Genomic DNA, 15,408 nt, shown 5'->3' with positions numbered 1-15,408 from the left:
TTTTTGGCTAATCCCCTCAAGTACTAGGTATTTTGGAATCCCTTTCTCTAAGACCATGAAACTATATATTTTAATCTGAAAGAGATGAGCTGCAATGCTGGCATTAATTGTGAGAACTCTCACTTGTTTATTACCACAGCACTATTGGTATATAGTGAACACACCAGCTTCTCAAATGAAATATTTTTTTAAGGAAATGGCTCAGACACATGCAAAACCTCTCTAAGTAAGAACATTTTTGGGGTGTAGGTGGATTCATTCAAAATATGCCCTGAGAACATTTCTCTGCTCTGCCAGGAGTTAGGCCAGTGGGTGCGGACTGTGCTCCTTCTCACTATCCTTGTTCTAGGACATGCCAAGGAATGCTGAATCACTTCACCCTGTGTTACAGAAGTATCAGCCTCTTTCAAAATACTGTACCAACATTCAAGTTGTAGGAATGCTGACTGATTGCAGAAAATGATTCAAGTCCTGCAGTCAGAATCTAAGACAAAAGCCACTATGACAACTTTTGAGATTAAGAACATCTTGATTTGGATACATATCTTTAAATTACTTAATCAGAAAGAATACCGTGGACAACGAGGATTTAAAACAATTATATAACCAAGCCAATTTTACACTGGTCTTATCGGAAGATGTGGCAATAGGACTCTTCGTGCATTGTGTACATTTCCAAAATGACGAAACCAGAGGACAGAAGAATTGAAACTGAAAACCCAGGCTGTTAATTTCACCTAGTTTCTATACCTCAGCAAATCAAAGCCAAAACAAAATCCTAAAACTTCCCTATGCTTTCTTCTCCATGCTTCCAAGGAAGGGAAAGAAAAACCCTTAAATGTCATTGTAAGACTATCACTTTGTATCACTTCCTCATCTCAGGTTTGGTAAGAAAATACAGTGGTAACCCTCCATGTGCCTGGAAAAGAAAACTGACATAAGAAGTTGAAGATAATACCAACAACTGTGAGAGAAAGAACAGTAAGAAAGCAAGCTTAGTATTACGGATTAGTTGCCAAGTAGAGGCAGATCTTTTCTTGCTGACATGACACAGACTTCACTCTTGGGCTAGGTGAGCTGTACAGCAAAGAGCTGGAATCCCCCCCAGCTGCTCCACTAGTCTCTGTCTGGTTAATCTCTACCAGAAACACACTCTCTCTCTTCCAACCATTGTAAGCATCAAGGTTAAAGATCACAATCTGAAAACAAAACATGCTGAAAGACTTGTCTTCTCTCAAAGTGAGAAGAAAGCGTGTCTAACTATTCAGACTACATGCTTTCCAGTATGAGTGTGCTGGATTATCAGAGCTTATATGACAGCTTTCATCAGGGGATCACACAACACGGTGCAAACAAGCAACATGTTAACCCTTAAGGCAGGGATAAATCAAGATTTTCTATATCTCACTGAGCAGGAGAGTGAAGAGCTGAAAATGTAGGGATTCATGTAATGTCACATGGAAGCAAGAAGTGCTGCAAAGGAAGCCTCCAATCAAAGTAACATGCCTGCATAGAAAAAAAGCCCAAACTCCACAGTTTTTTTTTTAATTCTCATGGGATCATAAGCCCTAAGATTTCAACAGGTCAAATAAACCAAGGTCTTACTCAGGAATATACATCTCTTTTCAAAATTATGTAACCATTACATGACCTTGACAAAAAGTTGAGGGGGTTCTTATGGACTTCTAAGGGTAGGTGGGAAGGGGGAAATAAGGAAGCAAGTCCCAGATAAGCATACAATATTACATCACTCACTCCAACCTCACTCCATTCCACTTGGGAACAGAATCAGTACTTCTCTGTGCAGGCACTTACATATATACTCTATAGATAACTCATATACACTTTTCTGTTCCAGAATGACAGTAACTTTTGCCCTTGGCACAGTATGAGCAAAATCTTACATTAGAGGATAATTAACCTGCCACAGTCATGCATCAAACTAATAGTTACTCCAGTACACATTTAGAGATTGCCATTTAGGAAGAGACAGAACTTGGAGCTGAAGATGCTGTGGGGCAGACACCCAGACACAGGACCTTTAGACACAATGTACCCCCCTCACCACTGAACAGTGCAGTCTCCCAAATAGCAGCATTACCCTTTATTTCTAGGCCATAAAGGAGGAGTGAGGGAGATGCAAGCACAGGTTTTGATGTTGGTTTCTACAAGATAAAAGCCATAGCTGTGTAACAGCACCAAACAAAAATAAGCTAGGCATCCCACAAAGTCATCCAACACATCTATTAACACTCGTAGCAAGTGACAGCTTCTACCTTTTGCAGCTGCCGACACCAGTAACGTTATGAATCTAGTCATTCAACATTTCAATGAAGAGTAAAGGGGATTATAGGCTTTGCAAGGAACAAAAGGTCATGAAATCTGAACCCAGCACAGATACTTCTCATAGCTCTAAACTTGACAAGGTGTGCTTACAGATCCAAAAGGAACCTCCTTCAAGCTTTGGAGAAGTTTATGGAAACTGCAGTCCTCCTGTTCGAAGCAGACACACTTCTTGGAAGATTCATTCTTCTTAAACAGAAATTGCTTAAAGCATTTCAAATTATGTACGTATAAAAACCAGCAGGCACTGTGGCACTGTGCAGAAGACCACATTCTCTCTCATTTCCCAATAGGTTTCAAGATTACAGCCAAGAGCATACAGAGGCCAAAAAGATGCCTCCCATAAACTTGCAAGAATCCTTGCTTTTTTAAACCTGAAAAGACCTTTGGTTCTGCAGTGTGGAGTTCCCAGAAATGTGAATATGCAAAGAAAAAAAAGATCCCTGGAGAGGTAGCCTTACTAGTAACCTGCTTCTTCCTCTTTAAAGTTGGTTCAGCTAGAAATTCTGAATCTCAGCCCCAGGAAATTATGAGTATGAAATCGTAACACCCAAATAGGCACAGGCAGAGGTCCCAGTGATTTCATCCAGTCAGATCTCAAGTAACAGAAGTTAGATCTGGATTTGTAAGTACCATCACCAAACCTCCAAATCCTTCAAGGTATCTTCAAAACCTGGACTCAAATCTTATGATTGCCAATGAGCATCCATTAGCATGGATGCATGAGCATTTAAAGGATGAAATGTTGCCCCCAGTCCACTTGTGTGAGGAAACGCACACATGCTTTAAAGGTCAGAGTCTGAGAGTTCATTCTGTGCTTTTATCATGCGTTAGGAGACATGGGTGGATGGAGGACTAACTGCTGCCAATGGAAATACTGTTTCTTATTCACAAGGACATGCAGCAGCAAAACCAAAATTACTCAAAACAAATAGTATTGAAATTACTCAGGTCAAGGACAGTGGAGCCAAGAACACCCAAGAAGGGTGGGACGCAGGTACCTTACATCATCTTGACATTTTAAAGGGACTTTTGGGGGGTTTAATGTTGATGCTTTCATGAAAGAAAAAAAAAAAGTCAGTTATGTGACAAAAATCTCTCCCTTTTCTCCTGTTCTTGAATTCTTTGAATAGTCATTCAGTATCATTGAAAACACAGAGGTATGTTCTTCCCACTGAGGGAGCTCCACAAAACCTGGCTCTTGGAGAAATATACAATAAGAGCTTCTTGTAGCAGATGTACATGCAACCACTGCATCAAGATAGTGAGCTTCATCCACCTATCACACAAATAAAAGATCTGGGCTTTTTGGTTTTGTAGCAGCTATAAATGGCTGGACCACGAATGCTGAGTTTCAAGTCAGCCCAAGCATAGCTTTGCCTCTTACACTGACAGTGAAGTTCAAGCAACAGAAATGCTGCAGATGGGCAAGCAAGTTTCACATGACTATATCAAGCAACAATATAGAAACGACCCCCAAGTTGTGGTCCCAAAATTTTATCATGGTTTCTAACCAAGTTTTTAAGTGAACCACTAGCTGGAGTCACCTTCTTACATCACCCACTCTGTCACTTTGTCCTAGCCCTTTGCTGGAGCACAGGCAAGAGTTCCCAGGCTGGTACCAGCAGGTTGTGTGACAAGGCATTTGTGGCTGTTAGTCCCTCTCCAGCACGTCTGTGTTGCACGTTGGTGGGTCTCCAGCTGGGCAAGAATTGCTGCCCCTCTCCTAACAGTTTGCTGCAAAGTATTCACAAGTCAGCCAGTTCACAAGCCCAGATTAGAAAGTGACACCAGTTAATATCACCTGATGGTATTGTTTAGCTAAAGATTCTTTTTTAAAGACACGTTTATAGCAGTCATTTTGACAGAATAATCACAGCACTTAGTGTTGGCTTTCATCTCCCTCATGTGACTGACTTGCTTCTTCCATTTTCTAGCGCTCAGCTGTGATTGCTGTAGTGGTTCAGCTATCTGCGCTAGTGCTAGAAACAGGCTTGTGCCACCAAGCTTAGATCTGGATCAAAAATACTGAGAGAGTCTGGGGGAGTTCAGATCAGCAGGTTGTAATCACTCTGCCTTGGTGAGGGTGACTTATCTCTGCAGCTGACTGTGATATGTGTCTGCTGGCTGAAAAGGGACAGGGGCAATCTGGGACTTAAAGTGGACAAGTCTGATTTGGCATCAGTCTCATCTCTAAATATATGTACTTGGAGAAATATTTATTTTACACACGCATATAGCTCTAAACACACTTAGTATATTTAGACATATTTTTATAAATATATGCAAATACACAAAAGATTTTGAAAGTTTCCCTTCTCAATGGGAAAAAAATAAAAAAAAGTCACCTTGTTCTGGAAATATTACAAGCTGTCACAGGAGTCAGAAACGAACGACTCTGCCTCCCTTGCCCTGAAAGCAGCGACAGATGCGTTGAAGTACTTCCCGGGCACCAGGTGGTGGTGGTGCAGACTGGAGGCAAGCACAGCGATGCTGCCAGCAGAACCCCGGCCCAGCACAAAGCAGGCATACCTCCTGCTCCCAGTGCGAGGCAGCTGGGTGATGGCTCTCATCGAGCAAAAGCAGCCGCATTGAGCAACATGGCGGAGAAGGGGGACGACGACGACGACATAATTTTAGTTCCCCAGAGCATTTTGTCATTTTACATATTTTTGCATAAAGCAGAATAAAACCTCGTGGCTTTTTCCAGCAGTGTTAGAGGTATAGCGAGACGTATAGATTTCCAGCAATACTCCTTTAGCTCACATTCTTGACAGTTTTCAAGAAAAACTGCCCAAACGTGACTTGCCAGTTTTCATGGAATTTTGGCTCGAGTATTTTTTAACTACTTAATATAGATCACATTTATTATCATCATCAGTGGAAAATATTATCTTCTCAGATTTCCTTATATTGTAAGCTCTGGGAATATAATTAATTCATTCCACAGTTTTACAAATATGTAAAACTATTACAAATACATCACTGAATGCATTTTCTTAAATTCCTTTGCAGTTTGCAGCTTTGTTTCTGGCAGCACCAATATCCTTCTGCTGATGATCATACTGTCCCTCAGCCCTAGAAATCTTCCTGGAATAAACCTACTGATTAATGCTCTTGTGACTTACTAACTCATATGGCAACACGGAACTATTTGTATCAGTAGAGGCTATTTGTCCCTCATATATGTGCACGTTTTGACTTCACATTTGATGCATCTCTCAAGCAGTTTGATGCTATCCATCATTCCACTGCAGCTCCAGCACTTCTGTTACAAAAAATTCCATTAGGCACTAGGGGTCAGTCAACTGTATTAAAAACATAAAGCAATTTACTAAAATATACATTTAATGAGGCCTTGGGGAAAGAAAGGATCACATGCACAAACAACAATTTCAGGAATCAGACCTAAACCTGTAGCAGATAAAGTATAAACTATGATCGGCTTGTGACAAATCCTCAGTATAACCCCACACCTGGTTTCTATCAACAGAACATATGATCTACAGTTTAACATCTTTTAGGACGTATCTATAGCTGTGAATTACCATGCATCAATCAGAGAAACTTTCCTCTTAAACAAATACAACAAACTGCCCAAGTTTGCCCAGAAAGTCGCTTGTGGCTTTTGTTGCTGTCACCTGTGGGTTTTCTAGCAGGTATGCACAAAAGCCAAACAGTGGTTTTACTTTGCATCCCCCTGGCTTTCCAGTGACCTATGTCACTTATTGCGCAGTCAGTCCTTGTGTCACTGTCATCCCAACAGGAGCTCACCTCACCTCTCTGAGAGCATTTCTTTGTGCAACCCAGTTTTGAGGATCTCTGATTGCTATGTTGCATTTCCCGCTCTGCCTGGGCAAGCACTTGAGCTTGCATCTCTGTCCAGTGAAGCACCCAGGCCTTCAGTTTCCTTTCTCTAGCGAGAGGTGGACACTGAGAGGAACAAATCCACAAAAGATGTTACCTAAATAATAGTGCCACCAACAACCAACAGGATAGAGCAGCGTCCCAAGTGACCCAATCAATCACTCCCAGAATCCTAGATCTCACTGATCCCCAAACCTGGATATACTTCCAATAAAAAAGCCTTGCAACATTTTGTGGGTGTCATGGAAGAAATCTGTCCTTGCTGTAGGTAATGAGGGAGACAAACAGGACCAATATCACACTGAAATTCCCAATCGTAGCATGTTCAGCCAGAGAAGAGAGAGTCTGAAGACCATGGTCATGGTCAGTGAAACAAGCTGCCCCACAGAGCTAACGGTGGGACTGCTTCTACTTTTCTACAGTGTCACTCCTCTTCTTTCCCTTACAGATGTATCACTTAGACAAGCTGGCTCCAGATACCCTTCTGTATTCATACACGTCATATTTGCTGTTTGTCCCTTGGCAGGGGGAGAAGACAACATCTCTCACCCTAAGCTGCAGCCGTGCTGGAAAAAGTACAGTCTCTCACTTAGTGAAAATTGAGAACTATCATTTTACTTGATCAGTCCCTGCAGTGCACATCCAGCTATCCAGCTGCTCATTCCATCTTCCTCTGGACACTCCCTCTTCACCTCTACCCTGCATGGTCACCTAAGCGAGGATTGCAGCTCTGCACATTTTAACAAAACAGAAATACATGCTCTAACCATAGCAGCAAAAAAGCAGCTGAGGATTGAAAAAACAAAAACACCACCAGTCAGAGATTGCAAAAATACAAATGATTCAAAGCATGACTAGGGTTTCATACATCTCTTTCTGTACTGTTGGGTCACTTAGTTTTGTTGCGCAATTTATGCTGACTTCAGTTGTTAGGAAAGGTAAAACAACAACAACAAAAAAATTAGAAGCAACCTTACGGAAATCTAATTTAGGGAAGAGAATCTCACAGCAGCACAGATCTCTCCAAGTGACTCATACAGATTGTACCACTTGGAGCCAGTGGTGTCCTTCCACTCCAGTGCAACAGCTCAGTTTGTCCAGCGTCTTCTGGAAAAAGGATACCTGCTCAAGTACAAACAGCCAGTATCAGCATGAATAAAAATACCGTGCCTCTGCACATATCATTGTTTTCCCTTTGCCACAACATGCTCTGTAAGAACAGATGCAGATATTAGTCTGCTTTGTACTGAATTTTTCTAAACTCCTCTTACCAAGGTAGTGATATTCCTAATTCTTCAGGGGCAGAGGATTTTGAAATTGTCCTGCTGTCTCCAAGACTGGGAAAAACCAGAAAGCTAAAACAAAGGGGGAAGGGGCAACAACCCAAGCTCTTTGTTCCAGTTGGCATGAAAGCATCATTCTTACAATAGCTCATTTTCTCCTTCCCCCCAACAGCTGACAACTCATGGCAACTAAGGACAGGACTGCTATTGTCGTTAAGCAAACACTCATCCAATCTACGTAGGAAAAGAAGAGCTCCAGAGATGACGGCATGCTCAAAATGCTCACAAGGACATCCCAGGAGACAAATAAAGAGACACAGCAGTGGACGAAAGGGTTCCTGAAGTGAAACAGGGGAAAGAAAAGTGGTCTCACAGATGCAGTGGCTGCAGAAGTTGAAGAGTCAGACTGTCTGCCTAGAGACCCAGATGCTAACTAGGAGTTCGCCAGAAGAGTGCACACTGCAGCCTGGGCATCCTTTATGTGTCAATCTTCTACAGCCATCCTCTTCCGGGTTATGCTGTATGCTGCTGCCTGCCCACTGTCACGCATTTCTGCATGAGGTGATGGGGAAAGAGCATCCTGGGCATGAGAAGAGCCTTTAATGCTGTCTCTCTGGTGGCAGGACAGCTTACTTATTTAGTAACCAACACGCACTGAGGACGAACGCTTATGAACTTTCACAAATAATTTCTTTAGAAAAACACCAACAGACAAACAAACAAACAACTCATCACACACCCCCACAACATGTGTTTATTATTAGAAAACTTCTCTTTCTGTACAAGGCATGAACCCTCCCCCATATAAAGCATTTCTGCATGTTCACCACTCCAGCCACACACTTAAAGGGAGAATGGAGGCTATACATAACAACATTAACATGTGGGATGAGTTCCAAACAAAGCACAATGCACATTTTTCCATGAGCAGTTCTAATCCTCAAAGCAGGAGCATGACTGAGTATAGTCTAGTCATGGCAGCATTCGTCCAGAGCTTTAAGCTACTACAGGATAAGTCTGCCTTCAAGGTCTACCAAACTTGTTACCCCCTATGGTGCATAAAGCTACAGCCCTAATTTTCTGAAAAGTTGTGCAGAAAAACTTGCAGCTTACAGCTGCTGTAAATGCTGATGATGACATGCCTGCCATGGAAAGCAAACAAAGTTGTTTCTCCTCTGCAATAGCAGTGAGGGACAAAGCCAGATAGGCCTTGAGGGTGATTTGCACGTGTGGCTATAGGAAGCTAAGCATGACACAAGGGGTGTCTTTTCCAAAAAGGGATCTTTTTCAAGACCTTTATGCATGAATATAGGCCAGCCTCTCGAAGCAATTGTGCGCTTTGTGAGCTCTTCTTTGTGGAGTTATTCTGAAGACTTCACTCATAAGCAACAATCCCATTCAAATCAAACAAATTAGGGACTCAGAAATGCACAGGTCTGAAAGTACCTTTTACAGACTTCTCAGCTTATCACACCTTTGTGACAGCTTCACATAGCCCCTACACAACATCCAGGCAGTTCTACTCAGCACAGACAGCAAGCAGCTAACTTGTAGCTTGCTTCATGACAAAGAAGCACAATGCTCTTACTTGTCAAAGGGAGAACTGCTTTCATGCAGCAAATCCCCTGCTGCCCTTCAAAGGGATTCTCAATATGCTTCTGAACGGGACTTTGGTTGTGGGGGTTCTTACCTTAACTTGACCAGATTTAAGAAAAGAACCCGCTACCAGTCATCACATGCCCAAGACAGACCACACTCCGCTAAGCAAGGCTGCTGCGGTAGGGGGCGGCAGTCTGTATGCGTGGTGTCAAGTTCCTCCTCAGCTGCCTTACTGCCTTGGTCCTGAAAACTTTGCATGACTTCAGACATGTTTGCAACAGACTGTTTGTATTCATCACCATGAGCATCACATTGCTTGCCAATGTTTTGAAACTGGCGCTGGCTAGATTCCAAAAAGAGATGGATGTGTGATAAGAAGAATCATGGGGATTTAATTTTCACTCCAATGCTCAAAAATCCATCATTTTTCATTTGGATACCACAATGCACAGCATGTGAAGTCTTACGATCTTACACAGCAGAGGTAGAGCAATGCATCTTGGTAAGCTGAGCACCTCTTTGGAAACACTGCACAATTGGAGAGTTGTAGTGATGCATATCAATAACTACTTCAGTTGCACAATGACACAGTGTTGGCTGCACAATGTTTATGGATCTGTAATACAACTATACAGAATCATAGTATGTATTATCTTACTAGTCTTATGGACTCACCCCAGGCAAACCATTTGTGGCATGCATTTGTGCTGCACCAGCAGTGAAGTGGGGCATGGAGTGCTGCAAGACAGCACAGCTGCAGAAAATTGCTATTATTATGCTACCTCTCAGCATCAGTTTTACAAAAGCTGAAAATAAACTAGACTTTTCAGTGTGTCAGATTCCTTCCCAGAACATTATGGTTTTGTTCTCTTATCAATATGAAAATTCTACTAAAAAGTTTTGAGCTTTTTCGATTGTGAAATACTTAAGAAGCCACAGAGGCACTATGCAGATAAACAATCTTGGTACAACAGCAGCTGCAGAAGGGCAGTAAACATGCATTCTGGCGTTCTGCAACTAAACACTGTAAGACAAAAACAAGAAAGCATCCATGATTAGGGCGATTTATAGCCCAAAATAAACTTGAAGATTGATGAAGAGCACAAGATAAAAAAAAAAACGATTCCTTCCATTTCACCAGTTTTGTAATCAATTTGGAACGAGAGAGGAGAAGAATTTAAGAGATTAGGGGAAAGTCATTCTTCATTCCCCATGGGTCTGATCCAGAGTTTATTGAAGTCAATGAAATGACTCCCATTACAGGTCCACTGGATTTTTCAATCAGGCCACAAGAGATGATTACTAAAGTGGCTGTGCAAGGAGAATGAAGGTTGTTTCAGAAAAAATAATGATCAGGATTTTCCTTTAAGGGAATCATAGACTCCATAGGACAGTAAAAACTCAGTACACCTAGCCTCTGCATTCAAGAGTAAATTGTCGTCAACAGCATTCAATTAAGGAAACATTGTGATCAACAATTTTTTTCTGTTAACCTACACAGGATGACTAGAGATGAAAACATAATTATGTTATTCCTGCTCCTTCTCTACACCCCAGGGAACTGCACACAAATTGTTATCAAAAGTACAATTCAAGCTCACTGTTTCCTCTGGTTTTTGTGTAGTTCTTTTACAACAATGAGGAAAACCTCCGAATGTGAAAAGTGGATGCTATAAGACTGGAGAATCTATGTGCAGATATTTCTTAAACTTCTCTTAATTCATTATTTACAATTTTTTGGGTTGTGAGTCAATGATGACTGTAAGTTGGAGTTCCCCCTGAAATTCTGCCTTTACAAGCAAGTTTTTTCAGGACTCAGTCCAGAAGAGGAAAATTAATGATTCTTGGAATCGTTATCATCTTTTGGATCACTTTTTTTTTTTCTTCTCCATTTGTTTGAGACATGAATGTTCTGAAACACATGTCCATCAAGAACAGTACTGTTTTTTTTTTTTTTAAAGCTTCCATAGTGGTAAAAATGGAACGTTCTGCTTTAAGAAAAACAAAACCGTGAAAACATAAGCAAAAGAATCCCCTAAAATCATACCATAAGCAGTGAAGCAACTCCAGGTGACTTCATTGGGTCAGTAGTTGTCTGCACTCTGAAGGTCCTTTACATTCCTCTCTGTAACCTTTCTGAGACTGAACTTCCTTTTGATGTTCATCTCACTGCACTTTGCTAATTTGCCTAGGAATATAGGCGCTGTGTAAGTCACCAGAAAGTTAAAAACTGCAGTTCTTAACTCTTTACAATGCAGAGAAGCAACTGAATGATCAAAAGAGGGAGACAGTTACATTCCTGTGGGCAGTGAGGGTAACCTGTGGGGATGAGATGCTTCCAGAGCACTGCCCACAGTAGAATGCCATGACAAAGGCATTGTGTTGACTCAGGAATTACGGTGACGTTATAGCAGAATTTAGCCTCTGCAACAGGACAATAAAGCCTCTACAGGGCTGTTGCTCTCTCTCTCTGGTATCTAGGATCTACTTTTTGAAGATTCTCTTCAGGTCTTGAAAATATAGATATAAAAAGGAAACATATCCTCTGGTCCTTGCGACAGATATTTTCATAAAGTAGTCAGGAAGGCTAGCGATCCCTTGTCCAAGGAGTTGGTACTTCTCTTGCCTTGATCTTGACTTACAAAGCCTCTGCTGCTTTATAATGGTCTAAAAGAATTATGTATTGTGTTATTTGTCTCAGCAGGTCACCATTAACCCAGAACAAGGCTATTAGCTTTTGCCACTATATACGTACCAAAAAATCAAATTATTGCAATGTTCTGTCTCTTTATTTCTTTAATATTAAACTGGTTACCCTCCATTTGCTTAATTTTCACCGTGTTTAAGATAAGCTTCAGTCTCTTTCTCATTTCAGATCCCCGAGTGTACCTACAGATGAATACAAATCAGCTTTTCCATTTCCTTAACAAAATACAAAGGAATTAGACAAAATTTATAAATTTAGATCATTTTGATGATTTTATTATTTTGGACACTAAACATCTATCATCTTTGATTGGCTGGAACATTCAGATCCTCTTCCAGATACATCTGGCCTTAGTACAGAGGTATATCACAACTCTAATTTTGTGTACTAACAGATATTCATTTCTTTGTAGCAAGCTATTCATAACAAACACATCCCACATTTATAGTCAAAACTGGTCTCAGAAATAGTGATGTTTATGGAAGGAAATATTTTAATTAGGTCTATCTCAATAAAGCAATTAAAAACATGCACACATACCAAAACTAGAAAAAATTATGTATTGCCTTAAGAAATCTTCTATTCAGGTGGAAGTATCCACTCTCAAATAGCATAGCTAAGGAACCAGAAGGAGAGCTTTCAAGAAATGCTAAGAAAAAACCAGCCCTGAAATATTTTGAGTCAGAATCCTAATTGTTATTAGTTCCTGGCTGTACCTATGCTTTCCCATGTGTTGTACATAGGCAGCACTAAAACAAAAAGAACATCCCATTTTCACTCAGTGCTATGAAATCTGGTAATCTTTCTGCTGAATCAAAGGGTTACTATTCAACTTGGCATATTACAGCAAACTTGCTTACTTAGCCACTTTCAAACTGGGGCAGGAAGGACAAATGATTAGTGCTGAAGCAGCTGTTATCCAGGAGTGACAGCTCTTTCGAGCTTGCAAGCTCATTCCAGTTACTTCTCATGATTTGTGGAACGCTTTTCAGTAGTTAAACAAAAAAGTCAAAATAATGATACATTTCTATATTCCACTGTTTTTTGTCAGCATATTTGCACATGTATTGTTCCAGGACACACTGGAGAGACAGCAGACACGAGACAATCAATTGAAGTACAAACTGATTAACACATTAAAGCAGCAGAAGCTGCAGATGAGCTGAAGTGACAAGTTCAGAGCGAAATAAAAAGGCAGAGATGCTAAAATGGCAGCAGTGTAAGATCTGTTAGTTGCATATTTTGTGGTATACTCATTTCTTCTTCTCAATTATTTTTGCAGTAATACCAACATTTCTTGGACTGAAGGCAAGAGAGGGGGAAAACCCAGCTCCCTGAGCTGAAACAGAGGGCCTGTACAAGGATCCCTTTCTGGACAAGTCCTTCCAAATGCAACACACAAAGCTACTAACAGTCCTTTTGAGAAGATGCAGCACTCCCAAAGCATGTGATCAAGTGTACTTCTGCTATAGCTTTTCAGTATTAGTTGCAATATTCCTGCCAGTATAGCTCTGTTACTGGGTTTCCACATTGTCCTGATTTGATCAGCCACACTCTGACACTTTTGATTTAAAAAACAAGAACAACAGCAACAACCAGCTTATGAAGACAAGATGAAGAAAAAGGGACATGCCATTAGTCTCCATGGCCTATCTGAACTTTGTTCTACACTGAACAACACTTGCTTGTCAGTAGGATTCCAAGAAAGTATGGAGACGACTTCATTTTTAAGTTTGCTTGGGAATATACTTCTCAGCTGCTATGCAGGAAAAGCCCATTGATTAAAATTACATTACTGAGACCAGATCTGAGGTATTTAATGAGGTCTAACGTTAATTATGCAAGATCAGGAAAGCATCTGGGTTTCTTTGAGATCCCACAGATGGGCATATGAAGAACAAACAAAATAAGTGCTGCAAAAGAACAAACATAAACATGCCTGCAAATACAATTGCTCACTCTGCCTTGAATTACAAAACAGCATTTTTCACATGGCTAGAGTCTTAGGTCATAACAAGTGTCAGTGGAGAAGAATTCAAGAGAGGCAAAGATGTAATATGCTAGCAATACGTCTACTAGGACCTGGCTTTGGAAATAAGTTTTCTCGGAGAAAAGGCTTTAATAATAAGCAAGTGTATCGGATTTCTGCAAACACACTGTTAAGGTCGGCAGAGCAGCTGGCAGCAAGACGAGTTCTGTGACCTGCTCCTGAACCCTTCAAACTCATTTCCTGTCAAACATCAGACCCAAGAGGACAAGCAAAAAGCTGTTAAGCTCTTTTCTAGAAGAGTCTGAGATTAGAATTCCAGTAATGGCTCACATTCCTTTCCAGTTGTCCTGAACTGGCCACTTCCAGCGTTGAGGATTGCTATGCCGTATGGCAGCGCTCTCCTCCTCTGGGGAGAAGGAAGAGAGAGCGGGGGTGGAAGGGAAGAGTGAGGCCATGGAAAATAGGATCCAGCTTTTCGGACAGCAAACAGCAGAGTCAGATGTGCTATTCATTTAAATAAATTTGAGCTACTTCGGGTGGATCTAAACAGAGAGAATTGTTCAACTTGTCCTTGAAAGTAAAGGTAAGTCCTGATGCAATTTGCCTCTGCAATCCCCTCCTAGAGCTGAAAATGAGGAGGCCAAGGAGAGGCTGGCTTCTTCCCAAAGCCAGCAGACAGGAACTGGTGCACACAGCCAGAGCCAGCCACCCTTTCCCACCAGCACAGAAGAAAAAAGAGTCACCCTGCTCATTTCAGATCTGCACTTGTTCACATCACCAACTGTGAAAGCTTGTACAGTGGACAGATCAGAAAGAACATCAATCAGGCACTTTTCCAAAGAGAAGCACCCAACAGTTAACGTACTTATTCCAGTATATAAAACATACAACCACATGAACCACTTTGGATTTTCCCTAGTTTCCACCACATACTGGATGCAACATTTTCAGAACACTTGAAAATAACTAAATGAAAAGCCTAGCAAGGAATATCCATATTTGCTTCTGCACAGCGGCTTCCTAGTTTTCTTGCACCAGCTCTGCCAGAGCCCAAGTTCACAAGGAATCACGACATCAGATCAAATTTCTCAAATCCCTCTGGTTTATTTGACAAGATCTTGAGTCCCCTGAAGATTCAGTTGTGTAGCATGTCTACAGATGGAAAAGTATGGTATGATATTAGAAGATACCATTTCATTCCATTTTAAGAAATAACTAGTATTTCACTCATTCTCTCTCTTTCCCCCACCTTCATTCTGCCCTCATAAACCTTTCTGTTAGAAACCACCATTTCCACCACAACAAAAACAAGATTACAATGACATTTTGCTTTTCTGCCTTTCAGGAGGCACTAGGTATCTGGAAATAAAATTAGTAATCATTAATTAGTTGCATCTCAGTAGCTATCTTCAATTTCAACTTTATGTTTGGATTATACTGCTATAAGAAAAGCAATACATCTAAATTTATAGCATACTTTGCATTAAGATCTAAACATAATATTAAGAAAAATGCTAAGAAAAACAAGAGAAGTAAACTTGTAGCAAATCAAAACATTTGCTTTCAGTGTGGATGAAAAGGAAATAAATCATCATAGATGCTCGCAATTTTGTTTCTTT

Source organism: Meleagris gallopavo, chromosome 5 (genome assembly GCF_000146605.3).
Source record: "Meleagris gallopavo isolate NT-WF06-2002-E0010 breed Aviagen turkey brand Nicholas breeding stock chromosome 5, Turkey_5.1, whole genome shotgun sequence".
Taxonomy (NCBI): Eukaryota; Metazoa; Chordata; class Aves; order Galliformes; family Phasianidae; genus Meleagris; species Meleagris gallopavo.
This window is presented reverse-complemented; position numbering follows the sequence as displayed.